The 23,542-nt window shown below is 42.3% G+C and overlaps 1 protein-coding gene across 1 annotated transcript in view; it reads right to left on the bottom strand.

Moving 5' to 3' along the window:
* Tslp (thymic stromal lymphopoietin) overlaps window positions 1–23,542 on the bottom strand; it is a 201,857-nt gene that overhangs the window by 165,176 nt on the left and 13,139 nt on the right. The gene's annotated exons all lie outside the window — the stretch shown is intronic.

Raw genomic sequence — 23,542 nt, 5'->3', positions numbered from 1 at the left:
TCAGTCCAACTTCAAAAGTCCCCATAGTCTATAACAGTCTCAAACTTCTTTTAAAAGTCCAAAGTTCAAGGTCTTTTCTGAGATTCTTGCAATCTCTTAACTGTAACTTCCTGTAAAATCAAAATAAAAAAAGTAGATCACATACTTCCAATGTGTAACACACAATGGCACTGGATATACATTACCATTGCAAAATGGAGGAAAGGGAGCACAGTGGGAAAATATTGGACCAAAGCAAGAATGAAAACCAGTGGGGCAAACTCCAAACTCTGCATCTTCATGTCTGATGTTAAAATGTTCTTCAGATCGCCAGCTCCTTTCAGCTTTGTTGACTGTAACACCCTTCTCTTTCTTGGATTGTTTCCACTCCCTGTTAGCTGTTTTCCTTGACAAATATCCCATGACTCTGGCATCTCCAACATCTTGGGGTCTCCAAGGCAATCCAGGCTTTACCTTCACAGCTTCACACAATGGCCTCTCTGGACCTCCAAGCAGGGACACTCCTGACACATGCCTTATCTCAGTGGCTTTCCTTAGTTGCAGAGAGAGAAATCCCATAACCCCTTTCTTCTATGCTTGACTCTAAAGCCAAGACCATGTGGCCAAAGCTGCCAAGTTCTGCTGCTTTCTGGGGCTGGAACATAGCCCCCTTGTTCAATTACATCTTACCAACTTCCTGTTTTCCCTGGCTTCCTTCACTGCTTAAGATTGGCTGTCCTGAAACTCAATTTCTGGACCAAGATGGTCTCAAACTAAGAGATCTGCCAGCCTCTGCCTTTTGAGTAATGGGATTCAAGGCATGCACCACCACACCTGGACCTAAACTGTTCTTTAATTCCTTTTTACAAGTTGGAAGCTTAGCTGGGTGGGGGTCTTACCCTGAGGTCACCACTCCCTTTATTCCATTTAATATCAGAGTTTACATGAATCTGTTTATCTCCTTGAACACAGGACTTAACTCCATCCTACTTCTTGGTGTCCCCTTTCTCCTCAAATTGTACATTTTGTATTTTTCCTTGCTCAGCTTACTCCTTTTCATTATAGATTTTCATAAGAGTGACCACTAAAAACCACATGACAGAGTCAATATGCGGCTGTTTTAAGATTTCCTCTGCCAAGAGAATTAATTCAGATCTCTTCACTTTAGCCTCAGGCACACTTTTCAGACAAAGACAAAAAGCAGCCACATTCTTCACCATAATATCACAAGGATAGGTCACATATTTCTAGGCCACATACTAATATTCTTCTCTTATGAAACTTCTTGGGCCAGGCCCCAACATTTTTAGTTACCCTCAGCACACTATCTTCTGTGTTCCTACTACTGTGGCCAGTTAAGCCATGCTTAAGGCATGCAATTGCTTTCCTAATCCAAAGTCCTACAGTCCACATTCCTCCAAACAAAAACATAGTTCAACCTATCACAGCAATGGTCCACTCCTGGTACCAATTTCTGTCTTAGTTAGGATTTCTATAGCTATGAAGAGACACCACAGCACAGCAGTTCTTATAAAGGAAAATATCTAATTAGGGCTGGCTTACATCATAGCAAGAAACATGGTAGCATACAGGCAGACATGGTGCTGGAAAAGTAGCTGAGAGTTCTACATCTTGATCCACAGGCAGCAGAAGGAGGTAGTCCCTCTGGGCATGGCTTGAGCACATGAGATTCAAAGCCTGCCTCCACAGTGACACACTTCCTCCAACAAGGCCACACATCCTCATAGTGCTACTCCCTATAGGTCAAACATTAAAACACATGAGTCTATAGGGGCCATATCTATTCATACCACCACAGTCTTAAACTCTATAACACTGTTGAGGGACAGATATGGGGACAGCTGAAACTTGGTGTTGATTGTCAAATGGAGTTGCTAAGGTGATATTATCTTGTATGCCAATAAGACAAAAGGTGGGGCTGGACACTAAGCCCCAAGAGTATAAGATAAAGTCAAAATCTTGGTCACCTCTTGGATTCTGTGACCCTGCTACAGGTAGATTACCCAATGTCAGACCCACTGTAGTCTATGTGCCATCTAGAGGCAGTGGTTAGAACTATAGTCCCAAAGTAACTTCTTGGACTACAGTGGTATAGTATCTGGATCCTGCAGTGAACATTGGAACCTTGGGTGTCAGAACTCTATGCCCATACTGACCTTAGAGACCACTCAAACCAAAGCTCCAGTCTCCCAGGAGACCTTGGGCATACTGGAGCCAAAGCTTGAGCCTGGAACTGACCCATAAGGCCACTGGGTTGGAGTCCTGGTTACAAAGTGCTCTCTTACCCCACAGAGCCTGGATGCCTGATGGCCCAGTGCTCTCTGGTCCTGCTGGAGCCAGAGGCCTGCTTTTTCAATGCTCTCTGGTCTTGCTGGAGCCAGAGGCCTGCTTGTTCAGTGCTCTCTGGTCTTACAGTAGCCAACAGTTTCATTTTTCAAGTACAACAACAGTAAGACAAATCCAAAGTGGTTGCTTCCAAAACTATTAATTACCTGATCCCCATAATCTCTACCTTACCTGGAAGGCCACTGTGTTTATCAGCATCACTTCAGAACCACAACCAATAGACCCTGGAAATTTTTACTGTTTCCTTTCCCACAGTGTACAGTTCCCATTGTAAAGGGCCATGGGTTTCTTTGGGGACGACCTAGAGAAAAGCTAACGGTAAAACTCTTAGGTATTTTTTATCAAGGTCCTTCCTCAGGGGAGCCCGGCTATCCCTTTATACAAGAGGTTCTGGGTCTGTCAACGGTCTCATCTGGAAATTGTTTCAATGGCTAAGAGTCCCTCTCACCACGATCCAATGCAGCCTTTCTTTTGTTTGTCTAAGAAATTTTTTATGTATACAGATCAAACAAAAATGCACTAGGCTTCTTATCTATTTCCTAACAGCTGAGCCAGTCCCAAAGAGCCCTACAAGTCATACTACCTTAAAAATGTCTTCGCCTGTGCTGCCTACTGTGGGTCAGACTATTATGGACATTGCTTTGTCTTTGATGCCCATTGTGATAACTACAATCACCTGGCCTTTTGGTGATTCAGTTCTACCACCCTGTTACAATAGCCCAGCTAAACCCATTGCATTTAATTATCCATTTGAGCAACAGCATCTCCAACCCCAAGGTTTGGCATATGGAAAAGTACAATGACAAACCTCTTCATACATGCTGGTGCCCATCTCACAACTTTGTGTCTTATAGGACTAGTGAAGGACATGTCTCTGGGCCCTCCTGTTGTGGAGGATTAGGTTTTACACAGTGTATCCCCTCTAGCATGGCAATTTCCCTGAGCCTTAAAATCTCTTCATCAACACTAAGCCAAGGGATATCAGGCATCTCCAGCTCCTTTTCAGTAGGCTGTCTTTTGACAAATGCTCCAGCCAACTATTCAAACTTTTGACATCCTTTTGTTACTTTAACCGCTGAAACCCTCTGAGGCTGGGAGCTGAATTTTCACTGTAATTCAGCTAACCGCATAATGAGGGCTTCAGTTTGATTTTCAGCAACTCCCACTCTGTGGCTGCTGGAGAGAAGATTCTCTTCTGGGGCACACTTACAAACCTTTAAACTGTTGATGTTCATTGGAGCTGGGCAGTTGTTTCACTGAGTTCCCTATTTTCCTTGGTCACTGTATCACAAGCTACTAGAATTTGTTTGATTTTATCCCTAAACTCATTTTTTTTTCTATTGTCAGTTTATCCAGAGGTGCTAGAAGCAAATGGCCAGCATCATTATTTTCCTTATTTCTCCCCAAGTTATCAAAAGTCTTAGATACAGAGTCACTAAATTCTTTGTTGCATACAGCACGACTTCCAAATATTTCAAACCAGTGTTCTCCATACTACCAGGGGAGTCTTCAGTAACTGCAGGTATTCACAAATGGACAATCCTGCTCCACATACTTGAGAAATTCATCTCTACAATTCTGTTTCCTTAGATTGACTTCTGGTACCAGAGGGTATATTAGTCAGGAGTGGCACACACGAAGAAAAGATAGCATAAATTACCATTAAAATAAAAACAATAAAAAGACAAGTGGCTGAGCACAGGCATGTTGGAGTAGAAAAACTCTTCACTAAGAGATTAGAATTTCTGGCCCGAATGGAGACCTACTATTCCAGTTGGGAAGGTGCTGGGAGGGACCACGCCCCAGGAAGAAGGACTCACTGTAAGCCATGATAAAGAGATAGGTGGAATAATTAGTTCTTTAATGAGATGCTGTGCCTTTCCACCCCTGAATCCCTGCCCCTGGTATAGTAGTTTACAAGGTCATAGCCATAGAAGTTTGTAATTCTGTCCACTTTTCTAAATTCTTCCAAAAAATGTAACTTCTCCTTTTCTTCTTTCTCTTTCCAAGCATACTTTCCTTAACACTTTAGGGCTCCCCAGTGTTTGGAGGTTCCTAAGTCTTTCTCTAAACTCTCCTTCCCTGTCCTGTGGCTGCCATGTGTCTGACTCCAGATTAAATAGCATGGTCTCTTCCTTCTCCCCTCCACCCTCCTCTAAGCAGATGCTGAGATTTTCAGTTTGCCTGCTCTGTTCTTTTTTTCTAACAAAATTGTCCTTGGGTCCATTCTCAAGTTCTCCAATTAATAAACTTAAGAACCTCCAGAGAGAACCCCGATCTCCCGGTGTCAGGAAGATTTGAGAAAATATGATAAAATTCATAGCACTCTAATAAAATCATTTTTGCAGCAAAAATGTAAAGAGAAGAAGATGATAAAATAAACATAAAACATCATGACTTGTGGTTAAATTACTTAAAAGAAAATAATGAACTGGAACAAGAGCAGACAGTAGGTACAGAAAAAGTGTTAGCAAAATCCAACACACATTGATTTAGAGTTTCAAAAATAAGCAACAAATGAAAAAAAGTATTAAAACTATAATTCAAGAGATCTTAGATTCTGAATCAAAACATCACATGAATCTATATAGCATGCCACATGCCCATAAACTGTCACCAGAGTGGTTAGAGTCAGAGGGTGCTCCTTAATAGCCCTAGAAAGCTAGGTTTAACTACCTATCCCCAACAGGACAATTAAACAGATAGGTTACAACAGAGAGTTAGTCAATGTGACCACTTTGGGAAGTTGAATAAAGAGGTGCAGTGACCTTTCACCCTTAAGTCCATCTCTGTCCTAACATGAGGTGTGAGTTTAAACAGGTAGCCAGAGGACTGCATAGATAAGAAGTCTTGGACAAGGTATGGTCTGGACCATCATCTTTGTCTCAGCTTCGGTCTCCTCTGAAGAGTGGTGTGACAAGTTATCAGAACTGTGTGAAATCTCTTCTTGAGACAATAGCTCTTCCTTTGGCTCCCACCAGCCTTCAGTCTTTTTCTTCTCCAAGCATGAGATTCCTGGAGAAAGATGAGTTTCTTAAAAGCCATTGTATCAGACTGATACAATGTGCAATAATGCAAGTGTCTCTTTAGATTATTTTTATTCCTGACATGATGGTTACAAAACCATAACCAAGAACACTAACAGATATATACGTATATATTATAGTAGAATTTCTGTTTCTGGTGTGGTGTTTTGAATGAGAATAGCTCCCATAAGCTTAAATAGCTTTGAATGGTTGGTCCTTAGTGGGTAGAACTGTTTGGGAAGGATTAAGAGGTGTGGTCTTGTTGGAGAGGTGTCAGTGGAAACAGGCTTGGAGGTTTCAAAAGCTCACACCACTCTCTGTTAGTCCAACCGCCTCTGTCTCCTGCTTTTAGATCAGATGTAAGCTCTCAGCTACAGCTGCAGCACTATGCCCACCTGTATGATGGTCATGGACTCTAACCCCCTGGATCTGTGAGCCCCAAATTAAATGCTTTCTTTTATAAGTTACCTTGGTCATGGTGTTTTCTGATGATAATAGAAAAGTGACTAAGACACCAGGTAAAGGAAAAAAAGGAAGGAAGAAAAGAAGTATGGTATGGAAAGAAAAAAAGAGAAGCTAAGGAGAGATGAAAAGAGGGAAGGAGGAGGATACTCAGGGATTTCAAGTAACATATAAGCTGAATAAATTAGTGCACCAACTGGACTTTTTGAAAGCAAGTTTTTTCATCAGAGTATTTAAAATGTTTAAGAAAATGAAATGTAAACCAGTGATTCTGTCCAGTCCAAGTGATCTACAAGTTGAATGTCACTGGTGCAATTTGATTCTTATGAAAGAATACAGGGAGTATTGTTTTCATGACTCTCCTCTGAAAACCTAAGGAGTGAGCTTTGAACAGCCTGACTGCAAATACAGTATTGGCAGGTTGTAAACATGCACGGATACTATGTAGGACAAGCCATGATTATAGGGAACACAGTACAGCATACCCTGATTTCAGCTGGTGACAATGGGGAATTATTTTTATTTTAAAAAATAATTAGAGGAAGTTGGTGGAGAGATGGTTCAGTGGTTAAGAGTATGTACTACAGTTTTTGGAGGATCCAAGTTCTGTTCCCAAAGTCAACATAGATGGCTTATAAACACCTACAACTCCAGCTCCCGGGATCCATGTCCTATTCTGTCCTCTGTAGGTACTGCACTCATCACTTAGTTAAAACAGGAGATCTTTTTTAAAATAAGTGGACATTTGGCTGGTAAAGTGCTGACTGCATAAGTACGAGGAGCTGAGGCTAGATCTAAGCAGTCACGTAACAGCTTGTTTGTGGTCAAGCCTCCCTGTAACCCCAGCTTTTCGGAGGATGGGGAGGACAAGGCAGGAAAATCACTGGGGCTTGCTAGCTCTGGGTTAAGTGATGGACCCTGTCTCAAAGGAATAGGCTGAGAGTCATACAGAAAAGTACTAAAGTCCTCCTCTGGCCTCCACCAATGCACAGGCTTGTGCACCTCTAAACACGTGTACATATACAACACACACACACACACACACACACACACACACACACACACAGAGGTGTGACTGATCTAAGGGTGGTGTGGTGACTCAATATACACAAAAGTAGTGAAATTACTGGCAGGACCCAGTTACTCATTTGCTATTTCAGAACACTGAATTAATGTATTAGTCAGCTCTGTTTCAGTGAGAGAAAAATCTTGAGATAAATCAACTTAAAAGTGGAAAAGTTCATTTTGGTAAAAAACTGGAAAGAATTCAGAATCATTGCGTCATTAACAGAGATAACTGAACATACCATAATTAAACATATCAAGACAGGAAATTATTTAACTGGACACGATTAACAGCTAAAAGAGAACCCAGTAAAATAATTGATTTGCAGGATAAGGATGTTAAATCCAGTGGATTCCAACTATAAAATGATCTGCTATTTCCAGAGCATAATGGAGACTGTAAATACGACAGTAATGAGAAATCAAAATGTGTGCGTCTATGTGGAGACCAAAGGTTGACTTTGAGTATCTTCTGCTCTGGCTGGTTTTTAAAAGACAGGACCTTTCACTAAACCTAGAGCCTGTAATTTTAGCTACACCAGTGTCTTAAGAGTTCATATTGCTGTGATGGAACACCATGGCCAAAGGAAACTGGGAAGTGGGGGCAGGGGGAGTATTTTGTCTTATAATCCTGGTAATAGTCCATCACAGACACAAGTCAGGGCAGGAACTCAAGTAAGATAGGAACCTGGAGGCAGGGTCTGATGCAGAGGCCATGGGGGAGTGCTGCTCACTGGTTTTCTCCTAATGGCTTGCTCACTTTGCTTTCTTAAATGCTCTCAGGACCTCCCTATCCAAGGGTGGAAAACACCACAATGGTCTGAGCTCTCCCACATCAATCACTAAGTAAATATCCCACAGGCAAACCTACACACCAAGGAATTTTTCAGTTGAGAGCCCTTGTTCCCAAATGACTCTACCTTGTGTCAAGTTGACATAAAACTACCCAGCACAGCTATCTAGCCCAGTCATTCTCAACCTGTGAGCCATGACCCATTTGGGGCTCCAGTGATCCTTTCACAGGCATTACCTAAGACCATGGGAAAACACAGAGATTTACATTATGATTTATAACAGTAGCATAATTACAGTTATGAAGCAGCAACAAAAATAATCTTATGGCCGGGGTCACCACAACATGAGGAACTTTATTAAAGGGTCACAGCATTAGGAAGGTAGAGAACCACTGATCTAGCCCGTAAGCCCCAAGATTTCTGCTCCCAGTGCTGGGGTTAGAACCTATAGGCCCTCATCATCACATTTGACTTTTACATGGGTGCAATGGGTCCGAACTCTAACCCTCAGGCTTGCCCAGCAAGCTCTTTACCCACCGAGCATCTACCTGCTCAGCCCCATGCCCCGTCTGGATGGTAATGCCCTATTGCAGGTACTATCACATTCCTACTCTTAGACCGCAGATTCAGACAGTTTCTCTCCTTTGCATGAGGTCACACTTCTAGAAGAGAATAACACCACGGGCAGATGCAAGCCACCTCACTTTCATGCCTTGTGTTCTGAACGATGCCTTTGGATGGTCAGATCTTTATAATGTGATCAGCTGCTGGGGAATGGAACTCAGGGTCATGGTTCCTTAGTGGTTTACAATCTAAAAATCTGAATGAAAGTTAACACAAGAAATGCAGAACAGACTATATTGTTTTAGTAAATAAAATCCTTAAATCTAGATAGCAAAACAACAACAACAAAATCAAAGGTTATATTATAATGGAAGGCATATGAGAGCATCCCCTATGTCTCAAATATTTGGGTGTTCATTGGTACAGATGGTTGTTCAGAGTGGAGGTCACTTACTGGGAATTCTGCTAGTAGTTAGAATATGACTGTTATTTTATCGGAGTCAAACTCCTAGACAGAACCCAGGCAGAGTGCCAGAGCCCCATTTTACTTTTTGAAGCCACATCCTACACGTCCTATATTCTGGTCTCCACCACTGCATAACCACTATATTCAAGACTGCAAAGTCAGCCTTGCTCCAAGGAGCTGGGCTGGTTGGGTCTGTGTCATGCTTGTACAAGGAGAGTTCCATGCTCACTTGGGACTCACACTGGCAGGCCAAAGATCCTGGTGCAGTTCCACACGACAATGCTCAGTGAGGCATTTCCAGGCACACACAGAGGCCTAGAAAAACAGAACTGTCTCTAGAACCTGTGAAGAGAGTTCCCATTGCCAATTCTTGTCTTAAGAATAAGCATTAAGTATCTCTTTGTTTATCACAGATAAGTTTTGTTTTATTCTGAGAATATCACAAACTGTGTTGGCTAGAGTCATAGGATTATTGTGTGGCTATGGAAACGTTCTCCTCTGGAGGGAAGAGGAAGGCTCAAAATAATGGAGAAGCTAATACAACTCACCAACCTCGGGAAACTCAGACAGTTATAATACTCAAAAGGCTCCTCGCCAAGGTTCTACAAGCAGAAATTACTGCTGGAGAAGAGAAGGCTGCTTGGTGGAGCCTCCTCCAAGTTGTGCAGGGAGCTCCAGGATTCACTTTGTGAATTGCTACCCCCCTCCCGTCTGGGGTGGGCTTCAATGTTGTAGTTGTCTTTGAGTCATTAATACTTTCATAAGTAACCCAACAAACTCACTGAGTCACCATGCTAGACTAGTGTGAAGAATTCCTATGGTCTTTTGCTGGTGACCTATCTGGAGCAAGCAGAAATTGGTCTATGTCTCCCCAGAAAATGTCATACAACAGGGATATTGCTGTAGAAGAAGAAATATTTTACTGTATTGCATTTTAAAATTTCCACAGAACTCCTCAGGGCCCAGGGGTCAAGTTTAGTATTTGTCCTGCGGGGTCTGTTTTGATCACAGAATTGAATAAAGTAAAGCCCAAATACTCTTAGAATGTTTTAATCTATTAATCATGTGTGTTTCAGGTCTAGGAGGATACATAGAGGACAAGGAGCACTTGTAGGGATGGGAAGGGGATTTGGAATCAAGTGGACCTTCCATCTCTGTACACCAGGAATAATGCTGGGAATCACACCTGGTTTTTCCTTTCCTGTTTCTTTCTGGAGCATCCTTCCTACAGGGTGTCCGGTTGAATCACTTTCTCTTCTTGTGATAACTTATATTGACTGTGATGCATTGACTCACTCTTCATTGTTACTGTAATTATCCTGGCAGAAAGAACATATTCTAAGGAGACACGTACCCACTTGTCCCTGTGGCTGTCAGGATATCTAAACAACAGACCTCAAGAAATAGGAATTTTCCTAGGAATCTTCTAGAAGAAGAAGCTGAAGCCTGGAACCGGCCAGAGGAGGATGTGGTAGTTTGAGCAGGAATGACCGCCATAGGCTCATATATTTGAACGTTGGGTCACCAGGGACTGGCACTACTTGACATGGAATAGGAAGTATGACCTTGTTGGTGGAGGTGTGTCACTGGAGGTGACCTTTGGGGTTTCAAATGCTCAAACCAGGGCCAGTGTCTCTCCCTTCCTGCTGCCTGTGAATCCAGATGTAGAACTCTCAGCTCCTTCTCCAGCACCATGTCTGACTGTGTGCCGCCGTGTTTCCCCTATGCTGATAATCTCTGAAGTGTAAGTCAGCTCCAATCAAATGCTGCCCTTTGTAGGAGTTGCCGTGTTCATGGTGTCTCCTCACAGCAATAGAACACTGATGAAGACAGAGGAGCTTGTCTCCATCTCTAACGACTTATCCCCTTGTGGGAGATACAGGGGCGCAGACAGTGCTGGGTCAATGATGGGAAAGACATTCCTTGATCACGACCTCTGTTTAAACCTAAACTACATATATTGGCTTAGGGGAAGGGTGTCAGTCTTTATTCCTCTTACCAATGTGATCACATTAAATAAATCTCTTTAATTGGCCTCTTAAGGGCAAGTGACCAATCCTGGTTTGTTAGGGTTTCCAGCCCAGGCTCTGACCCTGACAATCCTGCACCATCTATATACTTTCTTTCCTTACACTTGCCTTCATTAGATGCAGAACATCCTTACAAGGCTCATAGATTTCTCAAGCCCTGTATTCAGAGCAGCAAAGCACTTCTATGCCCTTCAGGTTTGACGAGATGGTTCCCAAAGCCTGCCTTAGCGCACTGCAAAGGGCAAACTAAAAACAAGCCCAGCCTCGCCAGATCCCTCTTCTCCTTCCCTTTCCTTATTCCTTTGTCTTTCCTCCCAGTTCAATGCCTCTGGTCTCAATGGATGGATGTGTGGAATTTGTCTTTCAAAGCCTCTTTGTTGTATTCTTTATGATCTTGGCCTAAAATAATAACCCAGTGAAAGGGGTAGAGTGGGGTGTCTTTGAATATAGCAGAGGTTTTCTTGACTTAGGTGAGGACCGTTTATGGGGAAGGGGGCTAGGGTGCTAGATAATCCATGACCACCAAAGCTGCCCCAGAGTAGCAACTTATGGGTCCTCTGTCTCACAAGCTTGAAGAATAAATTTCCTGGACAATAGAAGGGTGAGTTCCAGAACAGTTTTATTATAGGTTGGCACTTAAGAGACATGAAGAAAGCAGAGTTCCTGTGCAACAGGACCAGGTCAAGGATGGGTTGTTACTGAGAGTCTCTGTCTAGAGATTGAGAAGGCCTTAGTGTACAGAGACATAGGGAGCTGAACTACTAGGTCCATAAGTTCTACCGTATATCCTACAAGATGTTCGCTCAACCGCCCCATCCTGGTGTCCGGGATGGAGTTTAGGGCACATCTTTCAGGCCAATGAAGTATCTGATATGTAAAGCTTCCAGGCAGCTGGGCTCCATAAACTTGTAAGTGAAATGATATGAAAGATGAAAGATAAGAAGTCAGAGTGTGAAACCGCCTGTAAATAGCTTTGATACGCTGGCCTCCAACCATGTCATAATTGCGAGTAGAATCAGTGACATTTCTGGCTTCCAGCCAAGACAAAGCTAATTGTCAAAGACAAGTTCATTGAATCTGACAGAGCTTGGCATGGGGCACTTAGTGTAATTCCCCTAATTATGACGTCTTATTTTTTTTTTAATCTGCATGGCTCTTACAGGTACCTTCATTTCAAGAGGTGTTCTGGAAGCTTCCATAACAATCTTGTAGGAAAGTAGCATTAGACAGGAAGGTGAGTGAGTCTCTTTCAATATGACCATGGACTTGACTCTCCAAAGTACTGCATGAAACAGTGAGCCCTATGAGGGGCCAATTAAATCATGCCACCACCAACTCCAGCATCTAATAGAAGCATGCAGGCTATGACACTTAGATGAATTGAGTAATTGAAAGCCTATCTCTTGACCCACTCTGCATTCCATAGTAAGGTTCCCACTAGCTTTAAACAAAAATCTCCTAACTGTAGCAATCTATGAAAATAATACAAAATTGTGGGATGACAATTTTCCTCTTAAAAAAAAAAGAGGTTATTCCTAATTCAAGGCAGTTTGGACCTGAATACTGCACACACTGGCAAAGGAAAAGAAAATGTGTTTGTTCGTTTATAAGTGGCTAGACAGATATTAGTAGACTTGGATGCTATTAAAGGTAGACTCTTCCCTCATAACCAGCTTTGGACACTATGTCCCATTTCCCCGGGGAATACCACAACTGCTTTCTTAAGATTTAAAATGCACAGGAAAACATGGTGGTGCCTGGGCATTGTTGAGTCACATTATGGGAAATCTACTTTCTCCTGGTCAAAAGAATAGATTGGCAGTTCTGTCATTAGCCTTAGGCAGAAACAAGATGTCCTGATCTGCCTCAGAGATTAGATGATTACATACCACATATCTCGTTCTTAAGAGTTAATCCAACTGTGCCTGTCAATCACCTGATCAAGAGAACACACTCCATCTCAAGCCTGCTTATCTATGTCCACATGTATGCATCAGTTCTATTTGGATTTCAAAGACTGATCCCATATTAAAATACCTTAACTTGCTTTGCTCCAAAACTCAGTCCTCATGGGGCTGCTCCTCTGCAGAGGCTGGCAGTCCTCCTTGCCTACATTGTCATTTCCTTCCATTTTATCAGGTGTTGTGTTGTGCTGTGTGCCTAGAGTGTCAATCTTCCTGAGAATACAGTGCCTTTCTTGAGGCCATCACTGTACATGTTTAATACCCATGTGTGATGGCTAATATTCCACTAACGAGGATAAAGACTCACATAGGAGACAACATGTTTAATACCCATGTGTGATGGCTAATATTCCACTAAAGAGAATAAAGACTCACATAGGAGACAATTCTTTGTGTGTGTGTACAAAGGATTTTCTAGACTGGGTTAAATAAGGTGGGACAACCCATTGTGTATGTAGGTGGTATCTTCTCTGGGCTGGGTTCCTGGACTGACCATAAAGGAGAACATGAGCTGAGCACCAGCATCCATCTCTCTCTTCTTCCTGACTATGGATATCATGTGATCACCCACCTTATACTCCTGCTACCATGCCTTCTCACCATGATGGACTGGAACCTCAAACTAGAAGTCAGAATAAGGCTTTCCTTCCTTAAGTTTTTTTTTTTTTTAATATTTGGTCACAGCAGTGAGAAAAGTGATTCATATTCCATGCAAAATCTTAACCACAGTATAACATACATCTGGGACACCCTTATACAACAGGTGCTCACTGTCAATGTGTTGAACAAATGAACAGAGAGATTACTTATAGCTCAAAAAGGGGATAAATAAAGCTACCTGGACTCAGGTAGATATGATGGGAATGACATTGAGACAGGAAGAACAGGGCATGGTGGTCAGTGTGAGTGAGGAAAATTAGTTGAGTGTGAGCAAAGAGAGAGGTGGAGACACAGATATCCAGAACTGTAGGCAGAAGCACTGCCTGGCACTGGTTGGTTATGGTATTGAGGAAATTTGGCACCAGAAGTATCATGTCTGATTTCAAGACATTATTTATGTTTTAGAGACACAAATACATGACAATTTTTGAGCTAAATATGACCTGTGTACACTGACTGTGTTGCTGAGATGTAAGCACTTCAAAAGTATGCCACTGAGCAGAGAAGCAAAATTCTTGTCTATAGTAATATTAATCTGTTATAGGGCATGAAAAGCCAACTGACTTCTCCGAAAACATAATTTAAGGATTTCTAAAAGGTGCCTGACCTAGTACCCACAAGCATCATGGCATCTAAAGTCAATAGATCTAGGTTGTAGAGTTGAGGTCTCCTAACAGAATTTCCTAGTCCTAAGGTTCTCTGTCTTTATCATCATGTTTGCTCTCATTTCCTACTAGATTCTGGGTAAATGTCACACAGAACAGGATTTTCATCATAGCCCAAGGGGTCTAAAGTGTCAGCCCTTCTAAGGAATGCTTCCTTAAGGAGACTCTTTCCTGAATAAACAGTCATTGCCTTTCTTCCTGCCTGTGACTCATTGGACAAAAATATCAAATAACCTGAAGCATGAAAGACTATTCTATCAGAAGAAGATGGCAGGAGGCAAGCACAATGTGTTCTTCAATTTAGGATGAGTGATATACCCAACCCTTAGTGTTCCAGGTAGGCAATCGTGATGGTGTGGTCCATCCAAATAAGGCAGCAGTGGTTCCCGGGGAGGCTGGCGTCATTCTCTAGAGTTGCTAAGAGAACTTTCATCCATACTACTCTAGATATTCATGTGCTATCACTTGAACATGGATATATAAAATATCATGGTGTAGCACCAGATAGAACCTTGAAGATGTGATTAGGGCTCTGCCACCACAAGCAGATGAATCTGCAGTTTACTGGTTAATGGGTCTGCTGTCAGTCACATCCAGCTGGGCTATCTTCTCATGTGCATCACTCTCTACCATGGGGCTCTATAAGCCACCTTGGACCTTGGTCAGAAAGATGAGAGTCACCAGACATGGCCTCTTGACCCTGCACAAGAGTTATGAGCTCAGACAAGGCTCTTGTCTTTGTAACTTACTCAACTTATGGTAGTATGTTATTAGGAATAGATTCAGACATCAGGCTACCTCAGGATCTCACAGCCTTGGAAACACATGGCCCAGAGGGACAGAACTCACTCATGAGAACTGAAGGGTTTTCGTTTTGTAGCAATTTCATCCAAATTGAAGCATTCCCTCCTGGAAGGTGATGGAGGCTTTTATGAGATTCAGGAAGTAAATTAACTTCACCAGTGCAGAGAAGCTGACACCACAAGAGTCTTAGGTCCCTCCTCATGTTGTAAAGCAGTAAAATATTTATGGGATGGGATACTCATCTCTTTCATGGCATCCAAAGTCAATAGATCTAGGTTGTAGAGTTGAGGTCTCCTAACAGAATTTCCTAGTCCTAAGGTTCTCTGTCTTTATCATCATGTTTGCTCTCATTTCCTACTAGATTCTGGGTAAGTGTCACACAGAACAGGATTTTCATCATAGCCCAAGGGGTCTAAAGTGTCAGCCCTTCTAAGGAATGCTTCCTTAAGGAGACTCTTTCCTGAGTAAACAGTCATTGCCTTTCTTCCTGCCTGTGACTCATTGGACAAGAATATCAAATAACCTGAAGCATGAAAGACTATTCTATCAGAAGAAGATGGCAGGAGGCAAGCACAATGTGTTCTTCAATTTAGGATGAGTGATATACCCAACCCTTAGTGTTCCAGGTAGGCAATCGTGATGGTGTGGTCCATCCAAATAAGGCAGCAGTGGTTCCCGGGGAGGCTGGCATCATTCTCTAGAGTTGCTAGAACAATTATGTGTTCTGAAATCTCCTAAGTTGGCTGGAGGAGACTCTGACCTGATAGGCTTCTTTGAAATTGTGCAGTCACAGTCTGGTAAAACTGTAACATTGGTATGTCATCCATTCCCTGTTGAGGATTAGTAGACATTTTTTTTATATCACCCCAGGAAAAGTCTCATACAACACAGATTCCCTACAAATCGAGCTAACAGATAAGACCTAGACCATCTAGCTTACATTTAGATTTCATATAATCCACAAATAGTATTTGAGTGTACCTGTGGTCCATTCAGTTGGTAATTAAGTTCAACTTTTTAGACTTATCTCCAGATCTTTTCTCTTTATCTTGCTATCATCCCAAAGTAATGTTGCCCGTGTGTAGGGGAGTGGAGATCCATGGCTGAAAAGTATATAAAATCACCTGGCTTGGGGTAATCCTCACATTCAGATTCTCTCATGAAACATGCAGTAGGAAATACCAGAGGGACAATAAGGCTGAAGGTCTCAGATGTGGCCCGTCTGCCTGGCTCACCCCTTTCGTGGTGTGTGAAATGCTAACACTGGCCTTTTACATCTCATACAAAGTTCAGTAGAGCAGATGGAAAACATTACAAACTTCCGCTATGGGCTGCATAAGGCTCACGACCTCTTGAACTAAGATGTATTTTACACACAAGGAAGTTTTGCCTCCATCTCTAGGACTTCATGCAGTGCCAGCATTCTGTGGAGAGTGCATCTTCCCTGGGGCTGCTCTCAATACAGGGCTAAGTTCTCGCTCTGCAGAGGTCTTGCAAGATGACTGAGCGACTGGCCTCAAGGTGTGCAGTGAAAGCATCAGAGGACCTCCGAAGGTAGTTCTCTACCGAGGAATATTATAGGATAAAGACACACTGCTGTGGCCTGGGGAGAATCGGGAAAGTGCTTGCCTTACCTAAGAACTCCAATAACAACACTGTGTTGAGAGCTGTGTTGTCTGTCAGAAGCCTAGCTATAAGCAGGATTTTGCCTCTTTCTGAGAGTCAAGACCAAGACTTCTGTCAGAGAACTGATGTGTTCCCCAGTGACAAGCAGTAGCATATCCATGTCTCCAAGGTTCACATATGCATAGTTTTTCACCTGCTCTAGGTGTCTTCTGGTGCAGACAGAGCCCAGGCTCACACTCAGTAGAGAGTGAGATCATTCATAAGAAGCAAGTGTGCAAGAGAGGAAGAAGAAAGGACGCAGAGAGGGCAAGAAGAGGGCAGAGGAAGGCACAGTTGTACCTGCTTCTCCCTTCCAAAGATAAAACAAAAGCTCTGATTGCCCTCCTCTCCCCAGGAAGCTCTCTCCAGGACTGTGCAAAGAAAAGGCAGGCGGGAAGAGGAAAGGCAGTGAGTGAGAAGCTAAGGAGACTTCCCATTTGCTTTGCTGGCGTAGGAAAACTGAAAAAGAGTCCACCACCGGTGATTCCAGCCCTGACTGCAAAACCATTCTGTTGTTTAGCTCCGGGGCTGTGGTTCACAGACTGTCAACCTGGCCTGTACTGCAGCCACAGCCAAAGAGACCAGACATTGCAATTTCCTGAGAAGGATCGGTTTCAGATACCTGTTAAAGGCGAAATGACGATGGAAAGAGAGAGCAAAGACCAATGAGAGGGGAGAGAAGGAGGAGGTAGAGAGGAATGGAGATAGAACAGGAAGGAGGAAGTTGAGGAATCCCATGGAGGAAATGGAACGTGCACCTTCACACGTGTGTGTGTGTGTGTGTGTGTGTGTGTGTGCGCGCGCACACACACACACACACAGATTGCTGGTCAAAGCGCCTTCCACAACAAAAGGGGCAAGTATGTGAGGAGATAGACACGATCATTGCAGAGCTCATATCGAGCTCATATCTGTGCAGGATGTCCACGTTCACTGAGCACAGTAAGTGCAGAGAAGTGACAAGCCCGTGTAGTTCCATCACCCTGCGCAGACTCCAAGGCTGCAAACTCTTAAGACTTAGAGGAAGGAACGAGTTTGAGTAAGTTAGTGCAGTGCCTGAGGAGGCCAGAAGAGGGCGTAAGATTCCTGGAGCTGGAGTTACAGGTGGTTGTGAGTTTGCCAGTATCCGTACTGGTCCTCTGCCAGAGCAAGTGTTCTTAACTGCTGAGCCGTCATTCCAGCCCTAACTGCACAATTACAGGTGATAACATCTATCACGATGTCAAAGGTTGCATAGCCCTGCTGGGCGTTTTTGCTAGGTGTAGATGCACCAGCATCAAGATAACCATGACATTGCCGTGATCCATTTCACACTGAAGTGATGATTATACAAGAAATTAAAAGACAGTGTACAAAATGATCAAGCAAACAGGCAGATGTGGTTCCTGCTTCATAAGACTGTACAACGGGTAATTAGAAAAACAGAGTAATTTAATAATAGTTCAGAGAAACCACAATGAATCTCAAAACTGAAGGTAAATTTCACATATCCTCAACGCAAAAAAGTAATAAATATGCAGTGACAGATATGTTAATTAGCTTTTTAAATCAAAATACAGTGTATACCTATGACAAAATAACATATGTATCACATAAATATGAACAATTTGTTAATTATGAATAATGATTTTTAAAACTTAAAAAACTAAGTCAAAAATCTCTCACTCGTGTGTGTGTGTGTGTGTGTGTGTGTGTGTGTGTGTGTGTGTGCGCGCGCGCGTGTCTCGTATGTGGTGTATGTGCATGGAAGCCTGACCAGTAAGAGCCAGAGGACATTGAGTCTCGTTTTGTCACTCTCTACCTTGTCTTTTGAGACAGTATTTCACCGAACCTAAGCTGGCTGTTTCTACTGGGCTGATCAGTGGGCTCTCAAGATTTTCTTGTTTCTGCCTTGTTGACACTGGGGTTACAGACACATGCCACCATGCTGTGGTTTTACGTGGATGCTGACGGTCTGAACTCAGGTCTCCATGCTTTCATGGTGCTCTAGCCCACTCATCCATCTCCCCAGCATCTTGGTCAAAGTTAAAGAAGAATTGGCATCATTACCAGAATTGCAGAAAGAGACCTTGGCAGGAAGTGCTCCACCCTCCAACCTTTCTGTCCTGGTGAGGCTTTCTGTACCCCTGGGCTTCTCATCTACTGCTGCACATTGGACATCACTGGAGACTTGGACCAGACAGTGGTACTCTTGCAGTGAGCCCTCTATCACCCCTATGAGTGGGACATCCCAAAGTAGTGACAGCCATCTCTGCCCACAGCCATGCCCTCTGCGTGCTGGATGAGCATCACCAAAGAAGAATGGTGAAATCAAATAGTACCGCACGGCACAAGTGTCCACGGAGAAAGACTGGTGAGTACAGGTCAAGCCTATTAGCTGTTTCCCACGGTACTGACCTCTTACAGGGCTGGAACCCACCCTCTTTCTCACCACCTGTCAGTACTGTTATCCGTTTATATCCTTGTTGGTTTTTCTACTGATATTTTGATCGTACCTGATCACTTTAAACATTTACATATAATTTCATATTTCCTTTTTCTCTTATACTGTTGTTTTATTTCTTCTTTTAATGTCAATTTCTTTATCTTGTTTTATACTATTCTGTTTTTCTCTTTAGAGACAGGCTTTTACTGTGAGTCCAAGTAGAGCAGAGTTAGAGACACAGAGAGACAGAGAGACCCTTAGGCCTGGCTTGATTGTATCCTTTCTATTGTGGTTTTGATTACCTTTCCTAAGAGCTTTTCAAGAGGATCACAGAAAGAAATACCATAAAAGGAGATCTGGTTGACCAAGACTTAAGAAGGAAGAGGTTCAGCTTATCCTCATGAAAGTCTCCTACATCATAAATGTTCATAAAAACCTTAAAAATCCACAACACAGAACCCAGTAGGCCATCACGTATCCCCTTTTGGTCAACCCACTTTAATCTGCCTCTGAATTATATTTTACTTTGTAACTTTTCTGTCTAGATTGTTGTACCTCAAAAAAAAAAAAAACTGGGAAAGAAAAGTATTCAAAGAAATAAGGGTGTGACGTTTCCACACTGATTTTTAAAAGTAGAAAGGCACCGACTGAAGGAAGTCAACAAATGCCAACCAAGCCTAAGCTTGTGAAGCAACTTCACCAGAAGCACCATAGCTAAATTCTTGAGATGACAAACAATAGAAATGCTAAATGTGTAGATAAATGTATTTTAAATTGTGTTTCTGAGATTCTATAAAACGTAGTAAGCACCAGAAAAAAAGAGAGAAATGTTTAAAGTAAGTATTCTTTTAAAGGAGAATAAACTACAGACACAAACAATAACACTCTTTAGTATAAAAATAATTATGCCAGAGCTAGCAAGACGGCTCAGTGGAGAGAGTACTTGTCAGACTGGCCTGATGATCAGTGTTCCACATCCAGACCCATGTAAAGGCAGGAGAGAACTGACTCCAGGAAACTGTCCTCTGACCTCCACATGTGTGCCTCCATGCGCCTATGCACACAATAATAGCAATAAGTATTTTTAATTTAAAATATCATACTAAGTATAATAATTATCCATCTCCCATTAAAATTGGGCACTATGGTTCAATTTATATAAAATTTTATAGGGATAGTATAAGAATGTTTCATAAGGGACTAAGAGATGGCCCAGTGGTAAGAGCACATATCACTCTTCTAAAAGGTCCAAGTTCAATTCCCAGCACCTACATCAGTTAGCTTGAAACCACATATGACTCCAGCTCTAGGGAACCTGATGTTTCAGGCCTCTGCAGGCATATATATATATATATATATATATATATATATATATATATATATGACAGCCACTCACATAGACACACAGTCAATACCATTATTTTAAAAAATAATTTTTAAAATTCTAAGAAAAAAGATTTTTTTTCACAAAATATCAGAAAATTGACTGCAATCACATATGGGAAGAATTACATACCAAGACAAAGTGGAGTTTATCCCAGGAATTCATAACTCAACACTCAAAAATCAATTAATATAATTCACTATGTCAAAAAGCTAGCAAAGAAAGTCCAAATAAATATATAAGTATATGTAAAAGAAAATATTTTATGAAATTCAACTATACTCATTAAAACTCTCAGGAAAGTTAGAACGTGGGAACATCACCATCCTGACTGTGATGGTAATATTGTCAACTTGACAGGATCTAGAATCGTCTAGGGAACAAACCTCAAGGCACATCTATAAGGAAGTTTCTAGACTAAGCTCACCGAGGAGGGAAGACCAACCCTGAATATGGGTATCACCATCCCATGGGCTGAGGACCTGGACTGGACAAAATGGAGAAAGTGAGCTGAGCCCCAGCATTCCCTTCTCTCTCTACTTCCCAACTGTGGATGCAACATGACCAACTGTCTTACACTTCTCTGCCATGCCTTCTCCATCATGATGGAACACACCGTCAAACTGTAGCAAAAATAGATGGGCAGTGGTGGTGCCTGTCTTTAATCCCAGCACTTAGAAGGCAGAGGCAAATGGATCCCTGAGTTTGAGGCCAGCCTGGTCTACAGAGAAAGTTCTGGGACAGCCAAGGCTACATGAAGAAACCCTGTCTCAGAAAAAAACAAAACACAGCAACAACAAAGAGCAAATGTAAGCCCCTTCTCCCTTAAGTTACCCTCATCAGTGATTTTTATCACAGCTGTGAACAAACTAATTAATACACTGACAAAGAACATCTGTAAAACTAAAAGCTCCCCAAAGCAAAGGGTAACCTTAACAGGGAAAAATCAGATTCTTTCTACATTACAAGATTGAAACAAAGGCAAGAATATCCCCTCTTACCATCCCCACACAACAGTGTGTGGCTATCCTAGCCAATGCAATAAGACAGAGCAAAAGATGTGTGCTAGGAAGGGAGAAATGAGATGATCTTAGTTTCCAGGTGGCATAATTTTCTACGCAGAAAAATCTCAAAGGACTGACAAAGAGAAAAACACCTGGAATTCATGAGCAACAAGGCAAGACTACAGGAAACAGGTAATATAGGTGTCCCTCACTAAACACCAAGAATTGACAGTAGAACCACACAGATTCCAAACTTATGCATGTTACATCCCTTATGTAAAATGCCATGGGATTTTGTGTAGCCTACACACATCCTTCTTTATACATAACTCAACTTTAGATTTTTTGTAACACCTGGTGCAATGTAGTTCAAAACATTGTTATACCATATTGTTTTGTGAATAAGGACAAGGAAAAGGTTGGATGCTTTCCATGGACACAGTTATTCAAATACTTCCATAATGTGGTGGTTGAATCAATCTTCAACTGGTACAGAGGGCTGGCTGTGTGGGAATAAATGATAACACATGGGAAAGCAGTAACCAATTGATTTTAAAATATGAAAATGCCTTTTATATAAGAATCCAGAAAGGAACACTTAGGTACAAATCTGACAACATATACTTAAGAAAACTACAAATTCTGATGAAATAAAAATATACAGAGTTTGGGGAGATTGCTCAGTGGTTAAATCATTCACTGTCTTAGTTAGGGTTTCTATTGCTGTAAGGAGACACTACGACCATGGCAACTCTTATAAAGAAAGGTATTTAATTGTGGTGGCTTACAGTTTCAGAGGTTTAGTCCATTATCATCATGGCGGGACCTGGAGGCATTTGGCAGACACGGTGCTAGAGAAGAAGCTGAGAGTTCTATGTCTTGATCTGCAAGCAGCAGAAGGAGACTGTGTGCCACAGTGGGTGTAGCTTGAGCATATGACACCTCAAAGCAATCCTCCACAGTGACACACTTCCTCCAACAAGGCCACACCTAATTAAACAAGGCCACACCTCCTAATGGTGCCATTCCCTATGGGCCAAGCATTCAAATACGTGAGTCTTTGGAGCTCATTCCTACTCAAACCACCACACTCACTGTGCAAATGTGAAGACCTGAATTTGGATCCCCAGAGCCTGAGTAAATACCAGTTGTTCATGGCAGCCCAAGTGTCATTCTAGCCTCTAGAAGTGCAGACAGAGATCTGTAACAAGTAGTCCATATCAGTGAGCTCTGGGTTTGATTAAGAGACCTTTCTCAAAGGTTAATGTGGAAGAGCAGTGGAGGAAGATTCTTGATATCAGCCTCAGGTCTCTACATGTGTGTACACATGTGTGCTCCCCCCACACTTATATATCTACATGCATGTGAACACACACATACATGCACATACTGCCTATGCACAAATACATGAAAAGGAGAAAAAGGAAAAAGATAAAATTACAAGTATTTCATGTTCATAGATATAAGTCTTAACATTAATATGCTAATTCTACCCAATTTGATGTATAAAATCAATTTATTCAAAATCAGAATCCTGTAACCTTGTAACTGGATATTAACAAATGGATGATCTTAATGTTCATGTGGCAAGGCAGAAGACCCAGAAGAACACAACAGTGGAGGAGAGCAATCCTGGGAGGGATTGTGTTGCTGTACAGCCTGGTGGCATGGGCTACAGTACCAGATACCTTCGAGGTTGAGGCAGGAGCATGGAGAACTCAAGCTCTGCCTGAACTGAGAGCAAGTTCAAGGCCAGGCTGGTTAACTTATGAACACAGTCTCAAAACAAAAAGTAAAAAGGAGGTTGGGGAATGTAGCTCAGTGGAAGAGCACTTGACTGGCAAATGTGAGGCCCCAGTTCAAAAGAGAAAAGAAAAAAAGAAAAGGAAAGGAAAGAAAGAAAAATCAACACAGTGGTGCTATTGCAGTCAAGAAATGGTATCCACTATCTTGATAGAGGGGGACATCATGGGAATAGGGAGAAACTGGGTGCTAGGGAAGTTCCCAGGAATCCACAAGGATAACCCCAGCTTAGACTACTAGCAACAGTGGAGAGGGTGCCTGAATTGGTAATCAGATTGGTGAATGCCCTAACTGTCATCATAGAGTCTCCATCCAGTAACTGATGGAAGCAGATGCAGAGATCCACAGCCAAGCACCAGGCCGAGCTCCAGGAGTCCAATTGAAGAGAGGAAAGAGGGATTGCATGAGCAAGGGA

This window comes from Peromyscus eremicus, chromosome 19, assembly GCF_949786415.1.
Source record: "Peromyscus eremicus chromosome 19, PerEre_H2_v1, whole genome shotgun sequence".
NCBI lineage: Eukaryota > Metazoa > Chordata > Mammalia > Rodentia > Cricetidae > Peromyscus > Peromyscus eremicus.
This window is presented reverse-complemented; position numbering and strand designations above follow the sequence as displayed.